Genomic DNA, 13214 nt, shown 5'->3' on the forward strand with positions numbered 1-13214 from the left:
ACAGTCATTTATTACTTATTTCTCAAAGAACTGTCAAACTTCTTGGGTAGCAGTGTATAGAAAAGCATGTAGCAGTGTAGACTGGAAAGTAGTATTGCCATTAACTTGGATAGCAAAGTGCACATGCTGCTTGGGACAGTGATAGTATGCATTATACTGTGCTTACTGAGAAACACTTTGAGTAACATCAGAAAATGTGCAATGGAAATTTCATTGACTGTTTATACTATAACAACAGTAAGTATAAGCAGAAGGTAACATTAGTGGCCTGTCTGAGAGGTAACAAGATTGACAACTGCATTATTATGATAACAGCATTTGCTTGCAGACTTATAAATAGCTGTGAGTAGCCAATATGCATTCTAATAAACAGAACAGAACAGTTTCTGGAATACTTAAGACTCCTGCATGTTAAAGATTGATACAATCATTTTGTAACATTATTTACTGTGAAAGTGCTATTCAGATGACATGCATAGAAAGAGATATGAAGGAACACTATTAGTGAACACCACATACCCCAGATTCACTATCCTTCTGTGCAGGACTAGCTTAGTCCTGCACAGAAGCGGCCGTTTAGGAGCAAGACGGAACCGCACCATGCATATTGATGAAAGCACATTGCCTGAGCTCCTAATCTTACATGTAGCATGTAAGAGTGCAGGGGCATGTCTGTGAGCAGATCTCTCAGAATATACATGCCCCTGCAATGAAGAACAGCAGACAAGTCATAAAAGAATGAGCAAGACCACTCATAGGTGTATGCATGCCCCTAGCAGCATCCCCCATGTGTACAAGAGCAATAGTTAAAACAACAAATATAAAGATGTTTTTTCTTTATGAAACAGATTAAATTTAATCGTAGGTGCATGGGTTTGCCCATCGCTTAGCTACGGTCAATGCAGCTAAAATGGCAGAAGAGGATAAAATGCAAGATATATGCAAACAAAGCAGTGCAGCAATAGTGTAGTGGGCACAGCATTCGCCTTATGAACAGTCATTTCAGGTTCAAGTCCCACTGCAGCATATTCCATGTCAAATCACTTTATGACCAATATTTTTAGTTGCATAACTTACTAAATAACATATATTTGTGAACTGGAGTACTGCATTAAATGCAGATGTGAGGTGTCAGTGTCATAATGTTGCAAAGTCCAGAGATAATCAGACGTGCCCCATACAGTATATGTACACAGGAATCAGGGATACAAAAGGAAGGTAAAATGTGTAATGAATGATAACTCCATACAGCTTCTAAATCCCCCACCTTCCTAAGAACCATTAGACATTACTGTCTAAATTAGTGCAGTGATAAACGGGAGTAAGCACTAGTAAACATGTGTAAGCACTATTAAGCAATAGTAAGTGGGAGTAAGCATATTTAAGCACTACTAAGCAGGTTTAAGTCTGTTTGTGTGGGGGTAAGCAATGTGCACACAGGTTAAGCAATATTGAAGCTAACTCTCTGAAAGCATATTTAACTGAAGGTTAGCATAGCTTAGCTTCACGCAAACCCACTTACAAGTGCTTAAAAGAGCCTTAATCACTCTGTATGCAACAGCTGCTGTTCTGGCCAGAAACAAAATAAATAGCCTTTACATGACTTGAACCCAGAACCTATACACTATAGTCACAGTAGTTAACCACTAAGCCATCACAGCAGTACGTAAACTTGAGGTATCACCAAACAAATCCTCACTATAGGAAAATCAAACTGAACATGTGAAAGGAATTTATATACAGTCTTATGTTGTATAACCTACTACATAACATAAATATGTGAACTGGACTACTGCAGTAAGCCCAGATGTGAGGTGTAATCGTAATAAAGCATTGACGTCCCCTAATAAACACTAGGACCCCATACAGTGTATGTACATATGAATCATGGATACCAGACACATATATAACATGTAATGAATAATAAATCAATGCCAAAAGCAAATATAATTGCTAAGCATTGCACAGCCCAACTTAGTAGGTATAAGCAATGTGTAGGCCAGCTAACTCAATTTGTCCATTGGTATACCCCTTTAAACAATGCCAACCTTAGTTAAGCAGGTTTGCCCATACCTTAGCCTTTTCAAAACTGTCCAATCATGGCAAAGTGTGGGAAATCAGCCATATTTAAACCCAACAGGTGGGAATACATCTCATAACTGGTTGTAGCTTCCCCTTGCAGGCACTATGTCTGGAATGGGAGAGGTGTGTGCTTTCGGGTGCAGCACTGGGGCATCCAGGAGTCCAGAGTCATGGCAGGTCTCCTTGTGTAAGACCATGAGCAGAGACTGCTGTAGGGCCAGTACCAGGGTTCCCAATATAAAGCAGAAGCCTTGGACTGTCTTTCCCGTGACCTCACCAGTGCCACTGGCATTCCCCAGACTGGCGAGCAGGTCAGGAATCACTATGCTGACCTGAAGAGGTGAAAGTGGGATAGGTTCATAGGTTCATAGGTTCATACTAGGCTATCTGCCCAAGGGCATTTATAAGCCTAGCCCATAGTTATTTGGCTTTCGCCACCCCTTTAGTTTGAATAATACTATGCCTATTATTTTGCTGTGCCTCTGTCAAGCAGTGACACTGAAGTAATCCCTGGGGTATATCTGCGATCCCCCATCCATTGGTCAAGATTCCTCTTGAACAAGGCCAGCGAGGTGCTCTGCCTCACATGTACCGGGATTTTGTTCCACAGCATAGGGAGTCTCTGGGTGATGAATCTGTCCCTCCAGCATGTTCTATTAATAACCGTGTCAAGGTTTAAGTCTCCAGGCCCTTGTGGTTCTGAGGGATCTAGATTTTTTGAGGTAAAGCATATTCATCAAATCAGGGTTTGACATGGCCTTATATGTCAGGCACAGGTCACCTCTGAGCAAGCGGTATGAGACTGAATAGAGCTGGAGTTCTTTCAGTCGGGCAGCATAAGACATATTTTTGAGACCCTTTATCCTTTTGGTGAGGAACTTTTGGGGCCTTTCCAGCTGCTGCAGGTGTCTGGTCAGATACATTCCGAATGGGGCATTGTACTCAATCATAGGTCTAATGAGTGATGAGTACAGGGGGCGATGACCTCCCTTGATCTAGATGTGAATCCCTTCATGATCAGGTGGGCAATGTAGAAGGTTTTCCTAACTACTTTAGCAACATGAGTGTCAAATGAAAGGCTACTGTCAACCTGGGTCCCCAGATCCCTGATGACTTCTTCTGTGCTCAGTGGATTGCCACCTATATGGTAGCTAGGGGTAACCTTGTTTTTCCCGAAGGGTATGACTATGCATTTCTTGGCATTTAACTTTAGGCCATGGCTCTGGCACCAGTTATCCGTTTCTGTGAGGCCCTTCTGAAGGATATCTGTGTCAGATGTGTTTTCGACTATGGCGCCCAATTTGCAGTCATCTGCAAACTTTGTCAGCCATAACCCTCCTGTGTTTGCTTGTACTTCAGAAAAGTAGATGCCGAACAAGAGTGGACCCAGGACTGAGCCCTGTGGGACACCACTTGTGACAGGCTTTGAGTCTGACATGGCTCCAGCAACTCTGACCCTGTGGGTTCTGTCACTTAGCCAGTTTGCAACCCATCTTGTGATGTATGGGTTTACATTCAAGCTGATGAGTTTTTGATGATACCTGAGTGGGGTATTGTGTCGAAGGCCTTTGCCAGGTCAAGGTAGGCTGTATGGACTGCCTTTCCCTCATCAATGGCCTTGGTGACTGTCTCGAAAAAGTCAACCAAGTTTAAAAGGCATGATCTGCCTTTGACAAAGCCAAACTGGGTTGGATCCAAAGTCTGCAAGTTCCCTATGTCTTTATTTATGAGTTCCATTATGATCCTCTCCATGGCTTTGCAGATAAGGCTTGTCAAGCTAATGGGATGGTAATTTCCAGGGTCGGTGGAGGCACCGCCCTTGTGAAGTGGGACCACAGTCGCCGTGTGCCACTCCTTGGGTACGTATCCTGAGGTGAGGCTAAGATTAAACAGCTGTCCTAACTGCGGGTTTAATTCCTCATTGAGTTCATGGAGCACACAGCCGGGGACACCATCCGGTCCCATGGATGCTGTGTTTTTTGCTTTGGAGAGAGCAGTTCTCACCTGGGCGTTGGAGATGTTTGGGGGGGCTACAATCCTCTGGTATAGATATCTCTCCTTTTGGGGGGGAGAAGTTTGCACTGAACCTGTCAGCCAGTATGTTGGCAATGTGTGTAGGTTCAGTAATCTTCACATCATTTTGAACTAATTCTGAGCATATCTGGGAGTTTCCTCCTAGGTTTCTAACATAGCTAAAGAAGGCCTTATGATTGTCTTTTGATCCTTGGCGATTTTTCTCTCAAAATTTGCCTTGGATGATTTTATGAGAGCTCTTAGTTTTTTACTTATAATGATCAAAGGTGTCTTACCTTTCAAGGATTTTGCTCTATCTTGTAGTAGCTTCCTCCTTTTGTTGTAGAGCTTGTTTATGGCTGGGGTCCACCAGACTGGATGCTTGCCTTTGGTACAAAGAGTCTTAGTTTTTTTTGGGATTGCCTGATCCATGCAGTCCTGTAGGTGCTGGTAGAAGGCATTTGTAAGTGATTCAGCGGTTTGAGTAATATTTACCACTGGCTCAGGGGCCTTAAAGGAGACCACACTAGTTTTTAGAAGTGTGAAGTCGGCTTTTGAGAAGTTTTTCACTGTGGTCTTTTTTGTTTCAGGTGGGGGCGGGATGAGGACCTCCAGCGAGATTAGTTTATGATCTGATCTCACCAGTGAGGGGTATACTTCCGGTTTTGAACATTATGATGCCATGTTCGTGATGATGAGATCAAGTATGTTTTCTCCTCTTGTGGGGATGGTGACTAGTTGTTCCATGGCATTTGAGTTTATGAACTCCAGGAACCTTTGGGCTAGAGTGTTTGGGCTTGAGTAGTGTTCCCAGTCTATATTAGGGTAGTTGAAGTCACCTAGTATGATGGTGTTTGGAGATACATTTATCCCCTCCATTGTTTTCAGGAAGGCCATGTGAGGTTCCTGAGTTTGAGAGGGTGGCCTGTAACATGCTACAAATTGCAGAGCAGTCTTGCCTATGGTTAATTGCACCTGGATGGTCTCCGATGCATTGTGCGTTGCCACCAACCTTGAGGTGTGGGTGTCCTTTATGAATATGGACACCCCCCCTCCTTTCTTGGTGTTGTCCGGATTTTGGGGCCGGAACGCATGATATGAGGTGAAACCTGCTAGTGCTGGGGTGCTCTCAGGAGCCTTGAACCAGGTTTCTGTCACAGCACAGACATCGATGTCCTCCATACTGAGAAGGGCCTCGAGTGCGTGCATCTTGAGATTGAGACTTCTGGCATTGAGCAGCATTACCCTTAGTTTTTTTACTTTTTTGTGTTCTAGGGTGGTAGGTTTAGAATTTGAGCCTTGTGGATCCAAGAGACTAGGAGGACAGGAGAGGTCCCAGCTGTGTGTAAGTATCACTCCACTACCTGTTTAATAATTGCCAGCTCATGTATATTATGGATAGGTATGGCTAATTATTCCTCTTATGTCCTTCACAGTGGCAAGTGAGTGGGCTGCAAACCAGGAGGCCCATGGATGTCGCTTGGAGAGGTTGCAACACGTGGCAGGTTAGTAATACTCTTGCATGTACTGTCAAAATAAATAAATCGAAAAGTATTAGTAAAGTTAATTGCCTGTATAAAACCTGTATTGTTTAAGGCAAATACTGTATACGTCAGAGAATATGGCAGGAAGAGTCTCATATAGGTTGTATGTAAATAAAAGCATAATAGCCTGACAATAAAGGTCTAACTGCTGGACTGTATGTGTTTACTCTGGTGTCATACGGTAATGTAGATTTACAATCACTTAATAGTACTGTTGTATTAAGCACTTTTACCCACACTGCCCAACATAAATAAAATGTGTAGGAATGTCTGTATATGACTGGTGTAATCCCCAGAGGTCATTTAGTACAACTGAGAGAGACATAGATAGAACACAGTGAAATGACAGACAACAAAATCCAAACAGCACACGCAACTGATATGTGAACTGTTGTACTTTTAGCACACACAGCCATGGTTCAAATCCTGGGAGTGGTAGTAGGCTGCATACAGAATCATACCCCACAACTGTACAGATATGTCCAGAATGTCCAGTAAATCAGCCAGTATCTGCTGCCTGTCCCCCTGGGAAATCAGTAGGATGATCCCAGATGTTTAGGCAGCAAACAAGAAATACAACTGACTGTCACACATCTATAAGAACAAACCTGACAGCATTCAGGTAGTGCTAACAAACATTGCTCCCACAGGTCCATCGGATACAAACATTGTGCCTAGAAATAAGAAATAAAAGATTTATACCCTGTACTGGTATTGTTTACTCTGGTATTGTATGGCATTGTGAGTGTTGCAGTTTCTCTAAATAATGTGTCACTAATCACTATCACCCACACTGTGCTACATAATATAACTCATCTAGGAAATCCTGTATAAGAGTGTTGTAAGTCACTAAAGGTTTAAGAGGGCAATAGTCTAAATATGTCCAGATTACCTGCATGTGGTCAAGACATGGCCAGAATCTGTGCAAATAGAGATGGACAGGTAGGTGCATAACATCAACCTGGAATCTGGGAGCATTTGTAGAAACAGTTAGTTAGTGTTCGCAAACAACTCCTCCACAGGTATACCAGGTGTATACTGCAGGTAAAACCAGTTCATGTATATAGTTGTCGACAGCCATACCACTTTGCAAAGTAAGGCAATAGGGTAGTGTAGTAACACTTTTAAGGTACAGATAACAGCACTTGACTAGGAAGGTAATGCAGACTATAGGAGTATACTAGTTGTTAATTGACATCTTTCTCTCCCCCCACCATATCTGTAACAATAAACTAAATACCCAACTCAATTGGTATGTGTGACTTAACTGTAATGTGGGGATGTATGTCCTATGGTTTGATAATTATTTAAATATGTTTCAATGCATGTGCTAGGTTGGCATGGTGCCATCAATGTACTTGCATGCTGCTGTAATTACCATTGTGGTCCCATATATGCATGTGTTCTGTTTGCTATGCAACTGTTCCATATCTGGTGTCTGTGTTAATGGGAATAAATAAGAATGCTGTTATACTTAATCCTGGAATATGTTGACTTTTACTAACCAACATATGTTGATAAAACATAAACACCATAGCACGTATGGGAATGTGGGCCCCAGTGGACCCACCTGTCCCACCTCAGCTGGCTGTGGCACTGGGCACCAGCATGTCTGGGGCCCAATCCGGAACCTCCTTGTCCATTGGTCCTGCACCACCTTCGGGTGGAACCACCTCAGGGGATGGGGCTTGCCCCCCCTGGGAGTGGGAGTGGACAGGAACCTGTCACCCATCACCAGATCTGGGTCGTGGTGCGCAGTGAGCTCAACCAGGAGTTTGGAGATCCACTGCTCTAGCCAGAGGGCTGTGTGTCATGACTAGAGGGTCAGCCTGGCTCTCTGACTCATCCCCCAGCAGAGCTACCTTCGAGGCTGTGAAGGTGCAGTGGTGACTGCCCATGGGTGGGGCCGTCAGTCCCACTGTTTCCACTAGGGGGCTCATGGGCTTCTGATTTTCCAACATCCCTCCACATCAAGGTATTTACCCCCCACATGTGTCATATACCGCCCCTACATGCGTCTTGTTTGTCTTGTCTGTTAACCTACCCAAACTACCTCCCAAACATACCTACTATCCCTCCCCAATATCCCTCTCACCTGAAAAAAAAAATGTCACTCTGTTCCCCCCAAAAAATCTCACCCCATACATAGCTGTCCATTTCATACACATGTCCACTGGACACATGTAATCTGGTCTAATTGGCTTCACAACATATTATTGTTGTCCTCACCCCTCTCTCAGAGGTTTGAGTGTCCAAAGTTACCTCCAAATTCAGTGTATATGCACAGCTGTTGCTGTAGAAGAAATAGGCAGCTATGGACCTTCCCTACACCCTTCCTGCACATTCATAGCTATTTTCCCTACTGCCTTTCCCTATTTGTGCATCTTTTTCACCACTTTCCTATCAACCCTTTTTTCTTTTCTTTTAAAGAAATTAGTGCAGGGGGAGGTAGGAGTAAGCACATTTAAGCAGCAGTAAGCGGGTTTAAGCCTGTTTGTGTGGGGTAGGCAATGCCTACATAAGTTAAGCAATTTAGAAGCTAAATCAGTATAAGAAACTGTAACCAGAAGTTAGCAGTGCTTACCTCCATGCAAACCTGTGCACAACTGCTTAAAATTGATTTAATCACTCTGTATCCAATGGCCCTTGTTCTGCCCAGCAACAAAATATAGGATCTGCCAGACACAAACCCAGGACCCCACACATCATAGTCAAGCGATTTGCCACTAAGCCAGGTCAAATATACATAGATCTGATGTTTTCACAAACATATCATCCAGCACAGTCATTCAAGAGTACAGGAAATGTATGTAAACATGTAGATGTATGTGTGTGTGTGTGTGTGTGTGCATGTGTGTGTGTGTGTGTGTGTGTGTGTGTGTGTGTGTGTGTGTGTGTGTGTGTGTGTGTGTGTGTGCGTGTGTGTGTGTGTGTATTTATATCTAACAATATATATATATATATATATATATATATATATATATATATATATACATACACATATGCATATATATATATATATATATATATATATATATATATATATATATATATATATATGTCTACATATATATGTCTATATATATATATATATATATATATATATATATATATATATATATATATATATACACACAGCAATATATATACATGTAAGCATAATTATATATCTATATATGTATATACAGACATATACCTATAGCTATAAAAGAGAACATAACAAAAGCATATATGACCACATGCACCATTAATGGGGGTGAGGGAGCCCAAACAATATACGCCTTATACGTATAGTTATCCCCTCCACAGTCAAACACGTCTGCCCTGCAATACAATACCAACTGCTGCAAATCCCATACCCAGGACCTGACACAACATGGGCACAAGATGTTAACAGCACTCCATCCCACCTGTATGATGTCAGGCTGGCATCAGTAACATATCCTGCAGTACAGTCTGGCTACCATAGGGAATGTACAATGTGGAAGCAATCAACATTCCTAAGATACACATACACAGACACATGCAAGCAGATATATATATGCCGGGCATGCCCGAAGGCAGGTAAAGGTTAGGACTGTGATAGTGGGGTCAGAACTTTGAATGTTGGCTGTATGACTGGTATATGGAGAGAGCTAGCTGATATGATGGGCCGAAGGAAGGTTGGTATATTGTGTGTGCAAGAGACCAGATGGAAGGGGTGTAAGGCTAGGTGTATCGGAGGTGGTATCAAATTGTTTTATCATGGTGTGGATGGGAGGAGAAACGGCGTAGGCATTATCCTGAAGGAAAAGTATGCTAAGAGTGTTTTGGATGTGAAAAAAGTGTCGGGTAGAGTGATGTTTATGAAGCTGGAAATTGATGGTGTAATGATGAATGTTGTTAGTGCATATGCTCCACAAGTTGGGTATGCGACGGATGAGAAAGAAAATTTTTGGAGTGAGTTTGATAAAGTGGTGATGACTATACCCAAGGGTGAGAGACTGGTGATTGGAGAAGAATTCAATGGGCATGTTGGTGAAGGGAACAGAGGGGATGAGGAAGTGATGGGTAGGTATGGTGTTAAGCAAAGGAATGCAGAAGGTCAGATGATAGCGGATTCAGCGAAAAGGATGGACATGGCTGTGATAAACACATATTTTAACAAGAGGGAGGAGCATAGGGTTACATACAAGAGTGGAGGAAGATGCACATAGGTGGATTATATCTTATGTAGATGGGCCAGTCTGAAGGAGATTGGAGACTGTAAAGTGGTAGCAGGGGAAAGTGTAGTTAGGCAGCATAAGATGGTTGTTTGTAGGATGACATTGGTGATCAAGAAGAGGATGATGAGTGTGAGGGCAGCACCAAGGATCAAATGGTGGAAATTGAAAAAGGTTAATTGTGAGGTGATGTTCAAGGAATAGTTAAGACAGGCACTGGGTGGCAGTGAAGAGTTACCAAATAGCTGGGTAACTACAGCAGAGCTAGTAAGAGAGATGGCTAGAAAGGTGCTTGGTGTGACATCTGAAAAGATGAAGGAGGACAAGGAGACCTGGTGTTGGAATGAAGAAGTACAGGAGAGTATACAGAGAAAGAGGTTGGCAAAGAAGAAGTGGGATTGTCAGCGAGATGAAGAAAGTAGACAAGAGTATAAAGAGTTGAGGTGCATGGCAAAGAGAGAGGTGGTGAAGGCTAAGGATAAGGCATATGAAGAGTTGTATAAAAGGTTGGACACTAAAGAGGGAGAAAAGGATCTGCACTGATTGGCTAGACAGAGGGACCGAGCTAGTAAAGATGTGCAGGGTGATAAAGGATAATGACGGAAATGTACTCACAAGCGAGGAGAGTGTGTTGAGCAGATGGAAAGAGCACTTTGAGAGGCTGATGAACAAAGAGAATGAGGGGGAGAGAAGGTTGGATGATGTGCGGATAGTGAATCATGAAATGCAATGGATTAGCAAGGAGGAGGTAAGGATAGCTATGAAGAGGATGAAAAATGGACAGGCTGTTGGTCCAGATGACATACCTGTGGAAGCATGGAGGTGTTTAGGTGAAACAGCAGTGGAGTTTTTATCTATATTGTTTAAAGAAATCTTGGAAAGTGAGTGGATGCCTGAGGAATGGAGAAAAAGTGTTTTGATACAGATTTTTAAGAATAAGGGTGATGTGCAGAGCTGTAGTAACTACAGAGGGATGAAATTGATGAGTCACAGCATGAAGTTATGGGAAAGTGTAGTGGATGCTAGGTTAAGAAGGGAGGTGATGATTAGTGATCAGCAGTATGGTTTCATGCCAGGAAAGAACACTACAGATGTGATGTTTGCTCTGAGACTGTTGATGAAGAAGTACAGAGAAAGTCAGAAGGAGTTGCATTGTGTCTTTGTGGATTTAGAGAAAGCATATGACAGGGTGCCTAGAGAGGAGTTGGGGTATTGTATGAGGAAGTTAGGATTGTCATAGAAGTATGTAAGAGTGGTGCAGGATATGTGCAAGGGTAGTGTGACAGCGGTGAGGTCTGTGGTGGGATTGACGAATGCATTTAAGGTGGAGGTGGGATTACATCAAGGATCAGCTATGATCCCTTTCTTATTTGCAATGGTGATGGACAGGTTGACAGACGAGATCAGACAGGAGTCCCCGTGGACTATAATGTTTGCAGATGACATTGAGATCTGTAGTGAGAGTAGGGAACAGGTGGAGGAGACCCTAGTGAGGTGGAGATATGCTCTAGAGATAAGAGGAATGAAGGTCAGCAGGACTAAGACAGAATATATGTGTGTGAATGAGAGGGAGGATAGAGGAATGGTGAGGATGCAGGGAGTAGAAGTGGAGAAGGTGGATGGGTTTAAATACTTGGGATTAACAGTTCAGAGTAATGCTGAGTGTGGAAGAGAGGTGAAGAAGAGAGTACAGGCAGGATGGAGTGGGTGGAGAAGAGTGTCAGGAGTGATTTGTGACACACGAGTACCAGTAAGAGTGAAAGGGAAGATCTACAAGAGGGTAGTGAGACCAGCTATGTTATATGGGTTGGAGACAGTGGCATTGACAAAAAGGCAGGAGTCAGAGCTTGACGTGGCAGAGATGATGATGTTAAGATTTGCACTAGGTGTGACGAGGATGGACAGGATTAGGAATAAGTATATTAGAGGATCAGCCCAGGTTGGAAGGTTTGAAGACAAAGCCAGAGAGGCAAGATTACATTGGTTTGGACATGTGCTTAGGAGGGATGCAGAGTATATTGGGAAAAAGATGCTAAGGATGAAGCTGCCAGGTAAGAGGAAAAGAAGAAGGCCTAAGATAAGGTTTATGGATGTGGTGAGAGAGGACATGCAGGTGGTTGGTCTGACAGAGCAAGATGCAGAGGACAGGAAGAAATGGTAACAGTTGATCTGCTGTGGCGACCCCTAACAGGAGCAGCCAAAAGAAGAAGCATAATATATACATATATATATATATATATATATATATATATATATATATATATATATATATATATATATAGATATATATGTAACTACATACACACACACAAACACACACACACACACACACACACACACACACACACACACACACACACACACACACACACACATACACACACAGATATGTATAGGAAGATACATATGCAGAGGGTGCACACAGTACTGAACAGCCACTATGCCTACAGTTGCCAACTTACCATTACCAACTGGACACTGTATGAGCCACCCATGCAAATGACAATTGTTGCCTGCAACATATACCCACAGAGAGGTCAAAGGATATAACACCACACTCAGGTTTGCATACATGGGACAGCTTTATTTGTGTAATATTACAGTTATATATGCCATGTCATATAGCTGTTTAGACTCTGAAATACACATAAACAGACTATTGCAACTGTCAAACAGATAAATTAATACAGCATTCTGGAAAGGATTACATTATGTTGCTGTGAAGGCCAACACCTTCAAGTAGAATAACAATAAAGACAGACTGGGCCACAGGATAACAATCAATTAACAGTAAGCAATGTAGAGGCATAGTCCAGCAGCCTCTATCTACACTCTGTACACAATCCCTAGTGGATACATACCTCAGTTGACACAATGAAATGTATCTGTTACATAACAAGGCATAACTGAAACCATCACAATCAAACTGACAAACAGAAGTCTGTATGGCAGGAAGCAGTAGGCCTGCATTTCCCAGGGTGAATTGTATGGTAATGTACATCCAGATACCTTAAGGCAGCTTACCCCTAATACCCCCACATGTTGTAACAGCCTAGGTTAGTTATGGTGCATCCCCCCCATAGACTGACATACAGGGGCATATACCACTGTTACATACACTGGCCTCTGGAGTGCATAAGGGCACGCATGTATTGTGCAGATGAAGCCCACACATATAGGGACCCGACCCCACAATATGTGTGGGGGCCACAACAGCAGTAGAATGATGGTAGGAATGGCAGCATGACATACTCACAGGCCACTACATAACCCCTGACAACATGTCATATGGACAAAGCCTGGTATGTAGGTGGAGGACAGAGGCTGGAACACAGGCCCATATGTGAAATAGTGTTGTCATACTCTAAGCAAT

The sequence above is a fragment of the Protopterus annectens genome, chromosome 10.part0 (genome assembly GCF_019279795.1).
Source record: "Protopterus annectens isolate FY-2018-M chromosome 10.part0, PAN1.0, whole genome shotgun sequence".
In the NCBI taxonomy this organism is placed as follows: domain Eukaryota; kingdom Metazoa; phylum Chordata; order Ceratodontiformes; family Protopteridae; genus Protopterus; species Protopterus annectens.